We start from the raw sequence: 16938 nt of genomic DNA, 5'->3' as shown, positions 1-16938 counted from the left end.
ACATCTAGGGTTTAGCCATTATGATCTCGTGGTAGATCAACTCTTGTAATTCTCATATTCATCAAGATCAATCAAGCAGGAAGTAGGGTATTACCTCCATCAAGAGGGCCCGAACCTGGGTAAACATCATGCCCCCCGTCTCCTATTACCATCGACCTTAGATGCACGGTTCGGGACCCCCTACCCGAGATCCGCCGGTTTTGACACCGACATTGGTGCTTTCATTGAGAGTGCCACTGTGACGTCATCAGAAGGTTCGATGGCTCCATCAGTCATCTACAGCAATGCTGCCCTGGGGGAGGTTTTCCCCCCGGCCAGATCTTTGTGTTCGGCGGCTTTACACTGCGGGCCAACTCGCTTGGCCATCTAGAGCAGATCGACAGCCATGCCCAGGGTCACTAGATTAGTTTTGGAAATCTGGACTATGTCGCTGATATCCGAGGAGACTTGATCTTCCAAGGTTTCACGACCCCAACCTCCGCTCTGGCTTTAGATCCGGAGCACGTCGCCATGTCCGAAGACAGGATTCTTGATCCTGCCGGACTATCTGCGGCCACTAAACCCAGTACGGGAGAGCCGGAGGAAGAAGTGTCGCTGGCAACCATCATGAAGCCAGACTCCCCTCTGGACACTAGCTCCGAACCCTCGGAGTCAGCATCGTGTGAGTTCGGCCAAGGAGCTCCCTCCCATCGTACTCCACGGACTCTCTTCTCCTTGGCCAAACCTCGCCTTTAAGCGAGGCTCTGGACTTAATGCGATCCCTTGTCATTACAGAGGATCAACGTCCGAACTATGCCCAGCCCGGTCTAGGGGCTGAGAGCAGGGAATTTTACGTCCCACCCACCACCCACTTCATAGACACTGCCGAGGACTTAACTGACATGCTCGATTACGGCTCCGAAGACATCGACGGTATGGACGATGATGTCGGAGAAGAGCAGGCCCAAAACCCGCCGTTTACCGAACGTTGGACGGCCACCTCTTCATATGACGTGTACATGGTGGATACACCCAAAGAAGGTAACGGCGATGACAAAGAAGATCTAGTCGAGGATAAACCTCCTGAGATACAGCCAAAGCGCCGATGTCAGCGGCGCCGCTCTAAATCACGCCGTGGAAAAGACAGCAATACCGTCACAGAAGACAACAACATTTCGGACGATGCCGAAGACAAAGAAGACCCCATCGAGCCAACTTTTGAACAGGATGATCGGGAAGATGGGCAAGTTAGCCCTGACGAATAGGCCATAAACGAAGACTCGGGGGACAGTAATTATCTCCCACTCTCCGAGGACAAGGTGAGCCTCGGTGACGAAGACTTTATCATACCCGAGGAACCTCTCGAGCAGGAGCGCTTTAAGCGCCGGCTAATTGCCACTGCAAGGAGCCTGAAAAAGAAGCAGCAGCAGCTTCAAGCTGATCAAGATCTGTTCAACGATAGGTGGACTAATGTCCTGGCAGCCGAGGAATACGGCCTCGAGCGCCCAACCAAAATTTAACCGAAGCGTAAACTGCTACCCCAATTTGACGACGAGGCCCTCGAGCCCGCACCATCAGCACGTGATGCGGCTGACCGACCACCTCGTGGCCGGGAGAAAACGACAACTCAAGCCGAACACCAGCCCATACTACCTCGCCGTAAAGGTAGAGATATAACAGCTCGGGGATATACATATGACCTGCTGCAAGACCTGGACAGTAGAGCAGGTCAGACCAGATCGATCTACGGATCGCGGGGGCGTGCCCCGATGCGCGACAACGACTATCTAGCCGGACGTGACAAACATAATCACGCCCGGGCCGAAAACCGCAGACGAACTCCATCCGAGCTACGTCGCGACTTGGCCCGATATAGAGGCGCCGTGCACCCCCTCTGCTTCACTGATGAAGTAATGGAGCATGAATTCCCAGAAGGGTTCAAACCTATTAATATCGAATCATATGATGGAACAACTGACCCTGCAATATGGATTGAAGACTTCCTTCTCCATATCCACATGGCCTGTGGCGATGATCTACATGCCATCAAATACCTCCCACTAAAATTAAAGGGACCAGCCCGGCACTGGCTAATTAAACAGCCTCCCAGAAAACTCTATTGGCAACTGGGAAGACCTGGAAGACGCCTTTCGCGACAACTTCCAAGGTACATATGTCCGGCCTCCGGACACCGATGACCTCAGTCACATCATCCAATAGCCCGGAGAGTCAGCCAGGAAGCTCTGGACTAGGTTCTTAATTAAAAAGAACCAAATCATCGACTGTCCGGACGCCGAAGCCCTAGCGGCCTTTAAACATAGCATCCGGGATGAGTGGCTGGCCCGTCACCTCGGCCAAGAAAAGCCAAAGTCTATGGCAGCTCTTACCGCACTGATGACCCGCTTCTGCGCGGGAGAAGATAGCTGGCTGGCTCGACGAAACAATAGCACCAGCGATCCTGGCACCTCTGAGGTCAGGGACGGCAATGGAAAGCCTCGACGCAATAAAAACAAGCGTCTAAACAACAATGTAGGAACCCAAGACACGGCGGTCGATGCCGGATCCAGTGGTTCCAAACCCGGTCAACGGAAGAAGCCATTCAAGGCAAACAAAGACGGTCCATCCAGTTTAGACAAGATACTGGATCGGCCCTGTCAAATTCATGGCAGCCCTGACAAACCCGCCAACCATACCAACATAAATTGTTGGGTTTTCAAACAAGAAGGCAAGCTCAACGCCAAACACAAAGGGAAGGGCCCGCCTAGTGATAGTGAAGACGAAGAGACTCGCTAACCAAACACCAGGGGACAAAAGCAATTTCCTCCCGAAGTAAAAACAGTAAACATGATATCTGTGACGCATATCCCTACAAGGGAGCGCAAGCGCGTGCCACGAGACGACTACGCCATAAAGCCGGTCATACCAAAATTTAACCCATGGGCAGCCTGTTCAATCACTTTTGATCACAATGACCACCCAACATGTATCCGTCACAAAGGTTTGGCAGCTCTGGTCCTCGACCCAATTGTCGGTGTACAAAAGTAGGGGCTCTCCTTTTGACCCCTTTACTTGTGCACGGGCAGTCAGAGCCACACGCCGCGGCCGCGCGTAGCGGGGCAAAGGAGGGAAGCCGGCACCCAAGACAACCACAACAACGCCGGGACCAGGAGCACTGAGAGCAAAGGGGCGAGGTGGACTCCCCCGGCAAGATCCTTGCTGAAGGAAATATGCCCTAGAGGCAATAATAAAGTATTATTTATTTCCTTATATCATGATAAATGTTTATTATTCATGCTAGAATTGTATTAACCGGAAACATAATACATGTGTGAATACATAGACAAACAGAGTGTCACTAGTATGCCTCTACTTGACTAGCTCGTTAATCAAAGATGGTTATGTTTCCTAGCCATAGACATGAATTGTCATTTGATTAACGGGATCACCTCATTAGGAGAATGACGTGATTGACTTGACCCATTCCGTTAGCTTAGCACCCGATCGTTTAGTATGTTGCTATTGCTTTCTTCATGACTTATACATGTTCCTATGACTATGAGATTATGCAACTCCCGTTTACCAGAGGAACACTTTGTGTGCTACCAAACGTCACAACGTAAATGGGTGATTATAAAGGTGCTCTACAGGTGTCTCCAAAGGTACTTGTTGGGTTGGCGTATTTCGAGATTAGGATTTGACACTCCGATTGTCGGAGAGGTATCTCTGGGCCCACTCGGTAATGCACATCACTATAAGCCTTGCAAGCATTGTGACTAATGAGTTAGTTGCAGGATGATGTATTACGGAACGAGTAAACAGACTTGCCGGTAACGAGATTGAACTAGGTATCGAGATACCGACGATCGAATCTCGGGCAAGTAACATACCGATGACAAAGGGAACAACGTATGTTGTTATGCGGTCTGACCGATAAAGATCTTCGTAGAATATGCGGGAGCCAATATGGGCATCCAGGTCCCGCTATTGGTTATTGACCGGAGAGGTGTCTCGGTCATGTCTACATAGTTCTCGAACCCGTAGGGTCCGCACGCTTAACGTTACGATGACAGTTTTATTGAGTTTTGATGTACCGAAGGAGTTCGGAGTCCCGGATGAGATCGGGGACATGACGAGGAGTCTCGAAATGGCCGAGACGTAAAAATCGATATATTGGACGACTATATTCGGACTTCGGAAAGGTTCCGAGTGATTCGGGTATTTTTCGGAGTACCGGAGAGTTACGGGAATTCGTATTGGACCTTAATGGGCCATACGGGAAAGGAGAGGAAGACCCCAAAGGGTGGCCGCACCCCTCCCCATGGGCTAGTCCGAATTGGACTAGGGAAGGGGGGCGCCCCCTTCCTTCTTTCTCCTTCCCCCTTCCCTTCTCCTACTCCCACAAGGAAAGGAGGAGTCCTACTCCCGGTGGGAGTAGGACTCCCCCCTTTGGCGCGCCTCTCCCCTTGGCCGGCTGCCTCCCCCTTGCTCCTTTATATACGGGGGCAGGGGGCACCCCATGGACACACTTGATATACGATATTTTAGCCGTGTGCGGTGCCCCCCTCCACCATATTACACCTCGATAATACCGTTGCGGAGCTTAGGCGAAGCCCTGCGTCGGTGGAACATCATCATCGTCACCACGCCGTCGTGCTGACGAAACTCTCCCTCAACACTCGGCTGGATCAGAGTTCGAGGGACGTCATCGAGCTGAACGTGTGTAGAACTCGGAGGTGCCGTGCGTTCGGTACTTGATCGGTCGGTTCGTGAAGACGTACGACTACATCAACCGCGTTGTGATAACGCTTCCGCTGTCGGTCTACGAGGGTACGTGGACAACACTCTCCCCTCTCGTTGCTATGCATCACCATGATCTTGCGTGTGCGTAGGATTTTTTTTGAAATTACTACGTTCCCCTACACTTGCCGGGGCGGCCTCCGCGGCCCCGACAAGAGCGTTGCCGGGGCAACTTGCCCAACACCCATAGAGCAAGCCACCCTTGAGCCCAGGGGTTCCAAGCATCACCAACAGTTGTGTTGGAACCTAGGCTCGGGAGGCACCTTTGTAAGTGGCATGCAGATCTTCATCAAGATCATAAATACATGAGATCAGATGAGGACTAGAAGACGGCGACCCTCGGCGAGATCCTTGCCGGGGAAATCCACTCTTGCCGGGGACGACTGCGCGCCACGGCAAGACCCTTGCTGGGAGCATCAGCAGGGCCACTGTCAGGCCCGCACCAGCCAAGCCTCCACCGCCACTTACATGCAGCTGCCAGCCCAACCAGCTGGGCAGGCACCTGCGTGGCAACGAGCGGCTTCCGAGCCAACTCAGCGAGCGCCTGCGTGGCGGCATGCAGATCTTCGTGAAGACCCTACCACCGCGCCACCTCAGCTGCCTGCCTGCCTACATGGCGCCGCATGCGTCGCTGGCCAGGGCGCGTGTCGGAGCGACAAGGGGCGGCGACGGATGGGATGGGCCTCGTTCCCGTCCCCGATAAAGCAAGGGGACACCTAAGCGATGCATTAAATGCATCTTGTCCTGTAATACGGGCGATAAGCTCGCAGGACTGTACGCCTTTCCACCTCCTGTATGCCACTGTGGCAGCCCCTTTCGACTATAAAAGGAGGCCCATGGCATACTGGAGGGGGATTCAGCTCTTTTGGACCACGCAGCCACCATAGCTAGTTCGAGAGCTCAAGAACTCTCTGAAATACAGCCACCAAAGCATGACTAGGGTATTACGCATCCTCGCGGCCCGAACCTGGGTAAACGATCCTTGTGCTAACTGTTGATCCTGCTCTTCTCGCAACCCTGCGCCCCGGCAACCGTAGTAGGGATTCTTGTGATCCCATAGGTGTCGTTTCCCACCGACATCTTTGGCGCGCTAGGTAGGGGGCGCAATTGTGAGAATCTGGTCTAGCAGTTACCCTAGCAGTTCTTTGTCGCCATGGCTTCCAAGAAGAAGAAGGCCACGGCGATCGGGTCACCGGAAGCCGGACGACCCGTACCGGTGCGAGCGAACAGCGGACCGGTCGCGAACAGAACCCGAGCCGCGGTCCGCGAGCACCAGCATCACTCTAGCAGTTGGAGCCTGGCGAGCAGCGTCGTTCATGTGCCAGACGACGAGCCGCACGCTGCCAGATCCAAAGACGGGGCTGGCCCCCTGCAGGCGACGCGGGGCCCTCCAGGAGCGTCGCTGTGCCCCCTACAGGCGGCGCAGCGACCTCCAAGGCGCCCACCCCGGCGCCCACAGCGCGCTCTTCCATGGTGTGCGCGACGAGCAGCGTCACCATGCCGGTGGCCCTGGACGCCGTCGTGGGAAGAGCCCTGTACATCATCCGTGGGATGAAGGGGGTCAGCATGCCTGCCGAATCGTTGGCAAAAGTGGCAAGCAGAAGCTGGCCGTGACAGAGCTCCTTCTAACGTGGTTAGAAGTCGAAGCGTGCCACGGTCCACGCAGCTTTCGCCACCACCCACGCCAGCAGAAGCTCTGGCGCGCGCGCAGCTGCTCCTCGACTTCCCTCCTGCTGTGGAGAAGCTCGACGAGTGGAGAGCCACCATCCGGAGCCTCGTCGCCGTCGCCAACAAAGATGATCCGTGACCAGCGGGGCCCTCGGCCTAGTGCTCCGTCGAGCCACCGCACGCCAGCGGTGGAAGGACCGGGGGTGCTGCGGTCACGGTGCACTCTCCTCCTCCACGTCAACCACCACTGGTGTCGGCCCATCGTGACGACGCTTGTGATAACATCTCCATAGCGTCGTCCGACTCGCGGACCCTCCGCGACCAGCGCCAGGTTCTTCGGGAGCGAGCCCATGAAGACGCTCGGACCACCATCGAGCGCCGGCGCGATACACGCCACCAGTCGGACAAGCGAGCAGGGCCCGCTGCAGACCACCCGGCTCCGGGAGGCTCCGGCGGCCTGCCTTACGAGGTGGGTTGCCCAGCCTTTACCCGCGAGCTGCGGCAGTTCCAGTGGCCGTCCCACCGCACGTTCAAGCCCGACGTCGGCGAGAAGTACAACGGCAAGACCCATCCGTCGGAGTTCCTCAGCATCTACACCATCGCGATGCAAGCTGCTGGAGCTCGCGACGACAAGGTGCTCGCCAACTAGTTCCCGGCGCTGAAGCCCAACGTCATGTCTTGGTTGATGCACTTGCTGGTGGATTCCATTTCTTCTTGGTCGGACCTGTGTCATGAGTTCGTTGGTGCCTTCACTGGAGGCCACCAAGCTCACGGCCAGGCGAGTGATTTGCATATCATTCCCCAGAAAGATGGAGAAACCCTGCGCAAGTACATCCAGAGGTTCAGCCGGGTGCAGTACAACATCCCCGATGTCCATCCTGCCGCCGTGATTAGCGCGTTCCATCAGAACGTGCGCAACCGCAAGATGCGCGAAGAGCTGGCGATGAACAAGGTTAAGGATGTGGCCGAACTCTATGTTCTGGCCGATAGGTGCGCCCGGGCTGAGGAGGGAAGGAAGTACCCCAGCGAAGATGCCGGCGCGGAAACCGACTCCACCGATGAGGACACCACCGCCCCGATGAAAAAGGGTCGGCGTCTGTCGTGGAATTGTCACGGCAGATGTCCTCGAGCTAGGACTTAGTCGTGGAGCCATCGCCACTAGGAAGCTTGAAGGGGTTAAGCGGGACAAGGAACACGAGGGTTTATACTAGTTCGGCCCCTTACGGAGAAGGTAAAAGCCTACGTCCAGTTTGAGGTGGTATTGATTAGGGTTTCGATGACCAGGGAGCTTAACTGCTATGCCTGGCTCTCGTCGAGATCTTTCTTGTCCCTAAACCGCTGCCGGGTCATCCCTTTATATAGGGAGGCTGACGCCCAGCAGCTCTCAGAGTCCCGGCCGGCTCATAAGAGTGTCCGGCTCGGACTCTCAATTATTCTTGCCTTACACTACAAGTTCTACCATAACAATGATTGCAACTACGTGCCTTAAGCCGTATCCGGGTCTTAAGCCCATCTCTGGCCCACCGTCTTCGAGCTTAGCGCCGGGCTTCTGGCAATGACCATATGAGTAACCCGGCCCCACCTGGTGGGTGACTCTAAGGTCTATATCCTCAACATTAGGCCCCAGATTGATTTGAGCCGGCTCATGTCAATCTTCAATCTTCCATCTTCAATTTTTTCGACAGAAAATCTCCGGCTTACAATCATGTGAAGGCCATAACCCGGCGTGACGTCATCCTCTGGACTCCGGGTAATCCGCCGTGACGTCGTCTTCCATTAAGCCCGTTTTTTACTCCACCAGATCCGCAACGGATCTTATCTTTACTGCCATCCCGAAAATCGAGGCGTTTCGTGGGGAGATAACCACGCCGTGGTCTCCTCGTTTCTCGCGCCCACTTTATGAGCTCGCCCTTATAAATAGACCGGCCCGACGGGCCTTCAGCCACTTCTCTCTTCTTCGTCTTCTTCCTCTCGCCACTGCTCCCCTGCTCGAGCTCTGCTGCCGCCGCCGCCGCGGGTCTTCTCGTCGTCACCAACTCAGGCCGCTGCATCACCCTGATCTGACCAGAGAAACACGACGACCTCCGCGACTCTCCAGCCCTTGTAAGTCCTGCTCGCCCTGTAGACCAGATCTGCTGTAGGGTTCATCTGTGTTCTTCGTGTTCTTCGCTGTCACCTACTAGCCCCGGTAGTTTTTATTTTTACTGCCCTCTTTTGATCTTAACCCTGTGTAGAACTACTGCGGTAGCTGTTTTAGCACCCATTTCTCATGCAAGTAGACCTCCTTTTACTGCATAAGGCCTTGTTCAATGCTCAAGAACTCCCCTGCGTCTGCTTTTTAGGTCTAGAAATTTTTCTTTTGCTTGACCATTTTGATCCAAAATATTTACCGCAATGTGTGAAACCTGTTTTCACCATACTTAGTAAAAAACTGCCCTCATTGAATCATGGCGGTTTACATTTCCGGCTTAAAGGAAACACGCGCCGTAGAACCTTCTGGCTTAAGGGAAGCCACGCGCCGTAAAACTTTCCGGCTCACTTATAACAAGGCTGTAGACAACTTGAATTACCCTCAAGCACACCAGCGGCTTAGATAACCCGATGTACTTAGACATATGTCATTAGTCCCCTCCATAAGCCGCCACCTTAAACCTTAACTTGTAAGTCTCCTCCGGCTTATTGTTAAACCGGATATTTTTCCCTGTATCATAGGCTTCCAACAGTCACCATGCCTCCCAAAGCTCTTAAAGCCTCCATCACTTGCAATTGGATGAGGTCCAATGTCACCAATGAGACCCTAGCAGATTTTTTCAAGTCTGGATATCTGCCCAAGAAGGACGTCATGTCCTACCGTGCCCCCGACCCATCAGAGGAGAGACCACAGCCAAGGGACGGGGAGGTGGTCATTTTTGCGGATCACATGAGCCGGGGCTTCGCACCGCCCGGCTCAAAGTTTTTCAGAGATGTTCTGAATTTCTTCGATCTGCGGCCTCAGAACATAGGACCCAACTCAGTGTCCAATATCTGCAACTTCCAAGTGTTCTGTGAGGTTTACCTTGGAGAAGAACCCAGGCTGCTGCTCTTCAGAGAGCTTTTCTATTTAAACCGTCAGAATGAGTGCGCCAATGGGCCAAGTCTGGAGCTAGGTGGCATCTCCATTCAGCGGCGGAGGGACTGCCTTTTCCCTTACGCAGAGCCGCCGAGCCACCCCAAAGACTGGAATCTGACGTGGTTTTACTGCCAAGACACGTCGCCGGCTGATGAGAGTCCGCTGCCCGGCTTTCGCCCCTCACGTCTGGAGCCGACTCACCCACTGTCAGACAAGCTGACTCAAGCGGAGCGCCAACCTCTGCTCCCCACCATCAACAAGATCAAGGCTCTCTTGGGCAATGGTCTGAACGGAATCGATCTGGTCCGGGTCTGGATCTCGTGGCGGGTGATCCCATTGAGCCGCCGCCCCGGCTTAATGTGTGAGTACACGGGCTGAAAGGACGACCCCCAGAGACACAGCCGCAACGATCTTCCTGAAGACGTTGCAGAGGAGATGACCAAGGCTCTCTTGAACGAGAGCCTGGCAGACTGTGGAAGGACCGGGTTAGCCCCTTTCTGCAAGACCAACCTAGCCCCAGCGGTAAGCCGCTGACCTGAACATCTTATCTGTATATAACTTTCGTCTGAATCATTTTAAGAAATCATCATTGTATTTTTCAGGCTGATGATAAGTTCTGGCGGGTCAAATATGACCATGAGGCGGCCAAGAAGGCCAGAAAGGCGAAGAAAGCCGCCAAGAAAGCCGCCCCTCGTAAGAAAGGAAACAGGCCTACTGCTTCAGAGCTGATGCAACTAAGCGACAGCTCCGAGTCAGAGGTAACCCCTGAGCCCGTAAGTCCTTGTTGTACTTTGTTGTTTATTTCTGTCCGCCTTATCAATACTTGTTCATCAATAGGACGACACCGGAGCAAGTAACCCGGTGGTTGAAGAGGTAACGACATTTTCCTCTGACTCGGAGCCCTTGCCCAGGCTGAAAATCCGAAGGGTAACCCGGAAAGTAAGCTTTTCACATCCTTTAGCTTATCAAGACCCTCAATTTATTTTGAAGCGAGAGGTGCATGAGAGCCGGCGACACACCCGGACCGACAAAAGCACTGACCTCTCCTCTGGGTTACCTGACGCATCGAGGAAACGCCGGACCGAGGTGATCTCAAAATTGTACCCTTTTCATCCTTTGGCAGGTGTTATACGTCAACCGCTCAACTCTTCTGACTCAAATTATCAGGAAACTTCCCCCTCTTCTGGCGACTCTATGCAGTCAAGCCTGCCGGCCTTCAAGACCGTGCCCGGGTAATGATAACCATCTCATGTTGTACTTTGTCTTCACTTACCCTATTGTCCTTAACCTTTCTGTCCTTTCAGTGCCCAGGCCAAGATCACCAAGAGGGCGAAGAAGTCTAAGCCGGTCGATGAGCCGGACTTGCCTGAGCCAGAGGCAGCCGCTCAAGAGCCGCCAGCTGCCTCTGCACCTGAGGCCGCTGCCCCAACCACCAAGGCAACGGCAGAAGCTTCTGTTAACCCGGAGGCCTCCAGCTCGGCTCAACCAGCAGATGACCCGGACGTGGTAATTACCCGGAAGAAGTTTGTTGAGCCGGGGAGACCTACCACGCTGGCCAAGTGCTCCGCCAAAGGGGAGCTGCTAGAGTCCCGCCGGGTTAACCTGGACCTCACTGACTACTCCAACTTGAACATTGGAGAGATTGTCTCCGGCTTCGTCAGCCAAGTGCACAAGAGCCGGGACGCAGAGATTGCCATGGTGAACCAGATCCAGCAGAAAGCTGAGGTATTATTCTTCTGTTCTCTTACTTACTGCTTAGTTACCTTTACCATGCTAGCCCCCAAGTCGACGACTTATGATTGAGTATGTTGTAGACTTAGGTTCCGGCTTACTCCATTGAACCGGCAATGTGTAGATAGAAACGTTCAATATGCATTAGCCCCCAAGTGCCAAGTGTCTTTGCTTGGAAAACGCTTGGGACTTTAAATTTGTATAGTAACTGTTCATGCCATAACCCGGAAATTTATACAGGCTGCTGGCAAGAAGCTTGAGGCTGACCTCGCTGATCTCAAGAACCGGCTGAAGATGCAAGAGATGGAGACCCGGAAGGCAAATGCCAAGTTTGTGTCCAGCATCGCCGCGCAAGAGAAGCTGAAGACGGAGTTTGACGCTGAGCGGAAGGCGTGGGCCGAAGAAAAGGCCGCATTGGTGAACCGGGCTGAACAGGCGGAGAAGGCTCTCTCCGAGAAGACCGCCGAGCTCTCCGGCCTAAAGCGCCAAGTGTCCCAGATGGTGGCCGCAATCTTTGGTAAGTCGCCTAACCGGCTTTCATCAAGTTTAGAATTTTATATCTCAAAATTCATCCTTGTCGGCAGCTTATCTGACTCTGTTAAACAGGTCCCAGAAGTGCCAACCTGAACCAGAGTGTGGTGACCAAGCTGAAGGCCGTATACACCCTGGTGGAGCAACTCTACACCGGGTCACAACGTGCCTTGGCTGTAGTGGCCCTCTCCAACGAGGTGCCGATTCACCTGGCGGAAGTCCTTCGCCGGCTCGCCGTTCTGCCTCAACGGATCCAAGAGCTGCGACGGGCCTCTGCCAGAGCTGGAGCGATCACTGCGTTGAGCCGGGCCAAGGCGTTCCTGCCAGAGTTAGACCCGGCGGACATCGCCCTTGGCTATCCAAGCCTGAAGGAAGACGGCACCGCCTTTGATCAGAAGGATTTCGCAGCTTGCGTGAAGGCCGTACGCCCGGTGGCCACTCTGATTGGCAATGATACAGATCTGTCTAAGTATCAGCCGGGCTACGATGCAGAAAATCAGAGGATCCCTACTCTGCGCTATGAAGCCCTCAACTTGATCCCGCCGGCTCGTCAGCACACCTTCGCCCCGGAGATTGACCCGGCCGGGTTAATTGATGAGGAAGCCCAATTCGAAGCTCTCAGCGGCATCGACTGGAAGTCATCCACCTTCCAGGTCTTGGGATCAGCCGGAGGAGAAGAGAGGAACGAGCCGGAGACTTCAACCAGCAGGCGTCATAACTCGGCTGGCGGCTTATCAAACAATGCCTCACCCTTTTGGACTCAATGAGTCTTGTAATAGAGTAGGACCAATACTTTATCTTTGCCATGCCATCGTGCACGCCTTGAATGCTGAAGTCTGTTGAAGTTGTCTCCTTTATGTTTCTCCGGGTCGTAATCAATCATTTGTTTTCCTTAATCTCAAAATAGTTGCCTTTAACTATCCTGCAGAGAAGGACAAATCACAAATCTCGAGGCGGCTTACCACCCTGAGAATCATAAGTTTTAGATATATAACCCGAAATATGAATCAAAAAGGACTGGTCTTCAATTATATCCTTAATACAGCCGTAATAACATACTTAGCGGCCTGCAAGCATACTTCCGGCTTAAATAACCCGGGTGGTAAGGTTGGTACCTCAAGTCCGGTTTACCTGTCTTAATAACACCCATTGTGTTCAGCTAATACTGTAGACCAAAGTTAAGCCGGCAAACTGAGACCCGGCCGTACACACGCTGAAATAATCAGACAAAACTGACTATAAAGTAGAAGAACTTAGGGGCTTCCGGTTCGAATACGACCAGAGACCCGGCCCAAAGGGGTTATGCTAGGATTCGAATGCGATCATATAGCCCCCCAGTGGGTGTGGCGATGCCAATCAAGAGGGTATCAACAGCTATGTTCTCTTTGGTTCGAATACGACCCATGTTTGAACAGGAAGCCCCCAAGTGATTTTAAGAATTGTTTAACGACGCTGATTCGAATACGATCCTCGTCGGTTCTCAAAGGGTTTAAACTAAGATTCAAATATGATCAAAGAAAACTCCCCAATGAGCTCGGCACTTTGCCAATCAAATGGGTACCGACAGCTATGTTCTCTTTGGTTCGAATACGACCCATGTTTGAACAGGAAGCCCCCAAGTGACCTTATTGCTTACGGCTAGATTCGAATACAATCATAAGCCGGATCCTCCTTCAAGTTATCATGTAATCTTTCAATGAAAACAACACATGCATATTTGGAGGAGAAAAAAGGACAGAGGTCCTGCTTTATTGCTTATCATAATATATACATGGCTGAGAGAAATATGTACATTATGAGAGCCGGTGGCTCAAGTGTAGTAAGGCCGAAGTTGAGCTATGTTCCACGGCCGACGGGTCTCTTCCTCTGACTTACATGAATCTTTGTGCTCCCGAATGTCAATGAGGTAATATGACCTGTTGTGCAAATTCTTGCTGACCACAAAGGGCCCTTCCCAAGGTGGGGATAGCTTGTGTGCATCTGTTTGATTTTGGACGAGCCGGAGCACGAGATCACCTTCCTGGAAGACCCGGGATTTAACCCGACGACTATGATAATGGCGCAGGTCTTGTTGGTAAATCGCTGAGCGAGCTGCTGCCACATCACGCTGTTCGTCCAACAAGTCAAGAGCATCTTGGCGCGCCTGTTCATTGTCCGCCTCAACATAAGCCGCCACTCGAGGCGAGTCATGCCGGATGTCACTGGGGAGGACTGCCTCTGCCCCATAAACCATGAAGAAAGGTGTGAAACCTGTAGATCTGTTAGGAGTAGTGTTGATGCTCCATAACATAGAGGGCAACTCCTCCACCCAACAACCCGGCGTCCGTTGCAAAGGGACCAAAAGCCAGGGCTTGATGCCCTTCAGAATCTCCTGATTAGCTCTCTCAGCTTGACCATTGGATTGAGGATGAGCAACTGAGGAGACATCAAGTCGGATATGCTCTCGTTGACAAAACTCTTCCATGGCTCCTTTGGATAGATTGGTGCCATTGTCAGTTATAATGCTGTGCGGAAAGCCAAAGCGAAAGATCACCTTCTTCATGAACCGAACTGCTGTGGCCGCATCACACTTGCTAACTGGCTCTGCTTCTACCCACTTGGTAAATTTGTCAACTGCCACCAAAAGGTGGGTCTTCTTGTCCTTGGATCGTTTGAAAGGCCCAACCATATCAAGCCCCCAGACCGCAAAGGGCCAAGTAATTGGGATCATCCTCAGCTCCTGAGCCGGCACATGAGCCCGTCGTGAGAACCTCTGGCAACCATCACATTTACTGACCAAGTCCTCTGCATCAGCATGAGCCGTCAGCCAATAAAAACCATGGCGAAAAGCCTTGGCCACAAGAGACTTTGAGCCGGCGTGATGGCCACAATCCCCTTCATGAATCTCACGCAAGATCTCTTGACCTTCCTCAGGGGAGACACAACGCTGGAACGCTCCTGTAACACTGCGATGATGCAACTCGCCATTGATAACAATCATTGACTTAGCCCGCCGGGTTATTTGTCTAGCCAAAGTTTCATCCTCAGGCAACTCACCCCGGGTCATGTAAGCCAAATAGGGCATTGTCCAGTCCGGTATGATGTGGAGAGCCGCCACCAGTCGCGCCTCCGGGTGAGGGACAGCCAAGTCTTCCTCTGTAGGCAGCTTAATAGAAGGATTATATAGGACATCCAGGAAAGTATTAGGTGGCACTGGCTTTTGCTGAGAGCCTAGCCGGCTTAGAGCATCCACCGCCTCGTTCTTCCTGCGATCAATGTGCTCTACTTGGTAGCCCTGAAAGTGCCCAGCAATGGCATCAACTTCGCGGCGATAAGCCGCCATGAGAGGGTCCTTAGAGTCCCACTTGCCTGATACTTGTTGAGCCACCAAGTCCGAGTCACCGAAATACCTTACCCGGCTCAAGCTCATGTCCTTAGCCATCCGAAGACCGTGGAGCAAGGCCTCGTACTCAGCCGCGTTGTTGGTACACTGAAACATCAATTGTAGCACATAATGGAACTTATCACCCTTAGGGGAAGCTAATACAACTCCAGCCCCCGAGCCCTCCAACTGCCTGGACCCATCAAAGTGAATAGTCCAATATGTGTTATCCGACTTCTGCTCGGGCACTTGTGACTCTGTCTAATCGTTGATGAAGTCCACCAAGGCCTGAGACTTAACAGCAGTGCGTGGCACGTATTTCAGATCATGAGGTCCAAGCTCTATAGCCCACTTAGCCACTCTCCCTGTGGCCTCTCTGTTTTGAATGATATCCCCAAGAGGAGCAGAACTGACCACAAGGATGGGATGACCCTGGAAATAATGCTTAAGTTTCCAGCTCGCCATGAACACACCATAAACAAGCTTCTGCCAATGCGGATACCGCTGTTTGGACTCGATGAGCACTTCGCTGACATAATAAACCGGCCGCTGAACCAGATGCTCCTTACCCTCTTCCTTGCACTCCACCACTATAGCCACACTGACGGCTCGTGTGTTTGCCGCCACATATAATAATAAGGGCTCCTTATCAACCGGAGCAGCAAGGACTGGAGGCTCTGCCAGCTGCTTCTTCAACTCCTCAAAGGCAGTATTAGCTGCATCATTCTAGACAAAGTTATCAGTTTTCTTCATCAACTGATATAATGGCATGGCCTTCTCACCCAAACGGCTTATGAACCGGCTTAAAGCAGCGATGCGACCCGCCAAGCGCTGAACGTCATTTATACACGCCGGCTTAGCCAGGGAGGTGATGGCCTTGATCTTCTCCGGGTTAGCTTCAATGCCTCTGTCAGAAACCAAAAAACCCAAGAGTTTGCCTGCAGGAACACCAAAAACACACTTGGCCGGGTTAAGCATCATCTTGTAGACCCGGAGATTATCAAAGGTCTCCCTTAAATCATCTATCAGGGTTTCCTCCTTTATGGATTTAACCACAATATCATCCACATAAGCATGAACATTGCGCCCAATCTGGTTATGAAGACAGTTCTGTACACAACGCTGATAAGTCGCCTGTGCACACTTGAGTCCAAAAGGCATAGACACATAGTAGAAGGCTCCAAAGGAAGTGATGAATGCCGTCTTCTCCTGGTCCTTAACTGCCATTTTAATCTGATGATATCCAGAATAAGCGTCCAAGAAACTTAAGCGCGCACAACCCGCTGTAGCATCAATAATTTGATCAATACGGGGAAGGGCAAAAGGATCAGCCGGACACGCCTTGTTTAAGTCCGTGTAGTCCACACACATCCGCCAAGTGCCGTTCTTCTTGAGTACGAGCACCGGGTTAGCTAACCATTCCGGGTGAAAGACTTCAACAATAAACCCGGCCGCCAAGAGCCGGGCCACTTCTTCACCAATAGCTTTCCGCCTCTCTTCATTAAACCGCCGAAGGAACTGCCTGACCGGCTTAAATTTCGGATCAACATTGAGAGTGTGCTCAGCGAGTTCTCTAGGTACACCTGGCATGTCAGAAGGTTTCCATGCGAAGATGTCCCTATTCTCACGGATGAACTCGATGAGCGCGCTTTCCTATTTTGGATCCAGATTGGCACTGATGCTAAACTGCTGAGATGAATCTCCTGGAACAAAATCAACAAGCTTAGTTTCATCAGCCGACTTAAATTTCATCGCCGGCTCA

Source organism: Aegilops tauschii, chromosome 1 (genome assembly GCF_002575655.3).
Source record: "Aegilops tauschii subsp. strangulata cultivar AL8/78 chromosome 1, Aet v6.0, whole genome shotgun sequence".
Lineage (NCBI taxonomy): Eukaryota > Viridiplantae > Streptophyta > Magnoliopsida > Poales > Poaceae > Aegilops > Aegilops tauschii.
The sequence above is the reverse complement of the archived record's forward strand: the minus strand, read 5'-3'. Positions refer to the sequence as shown.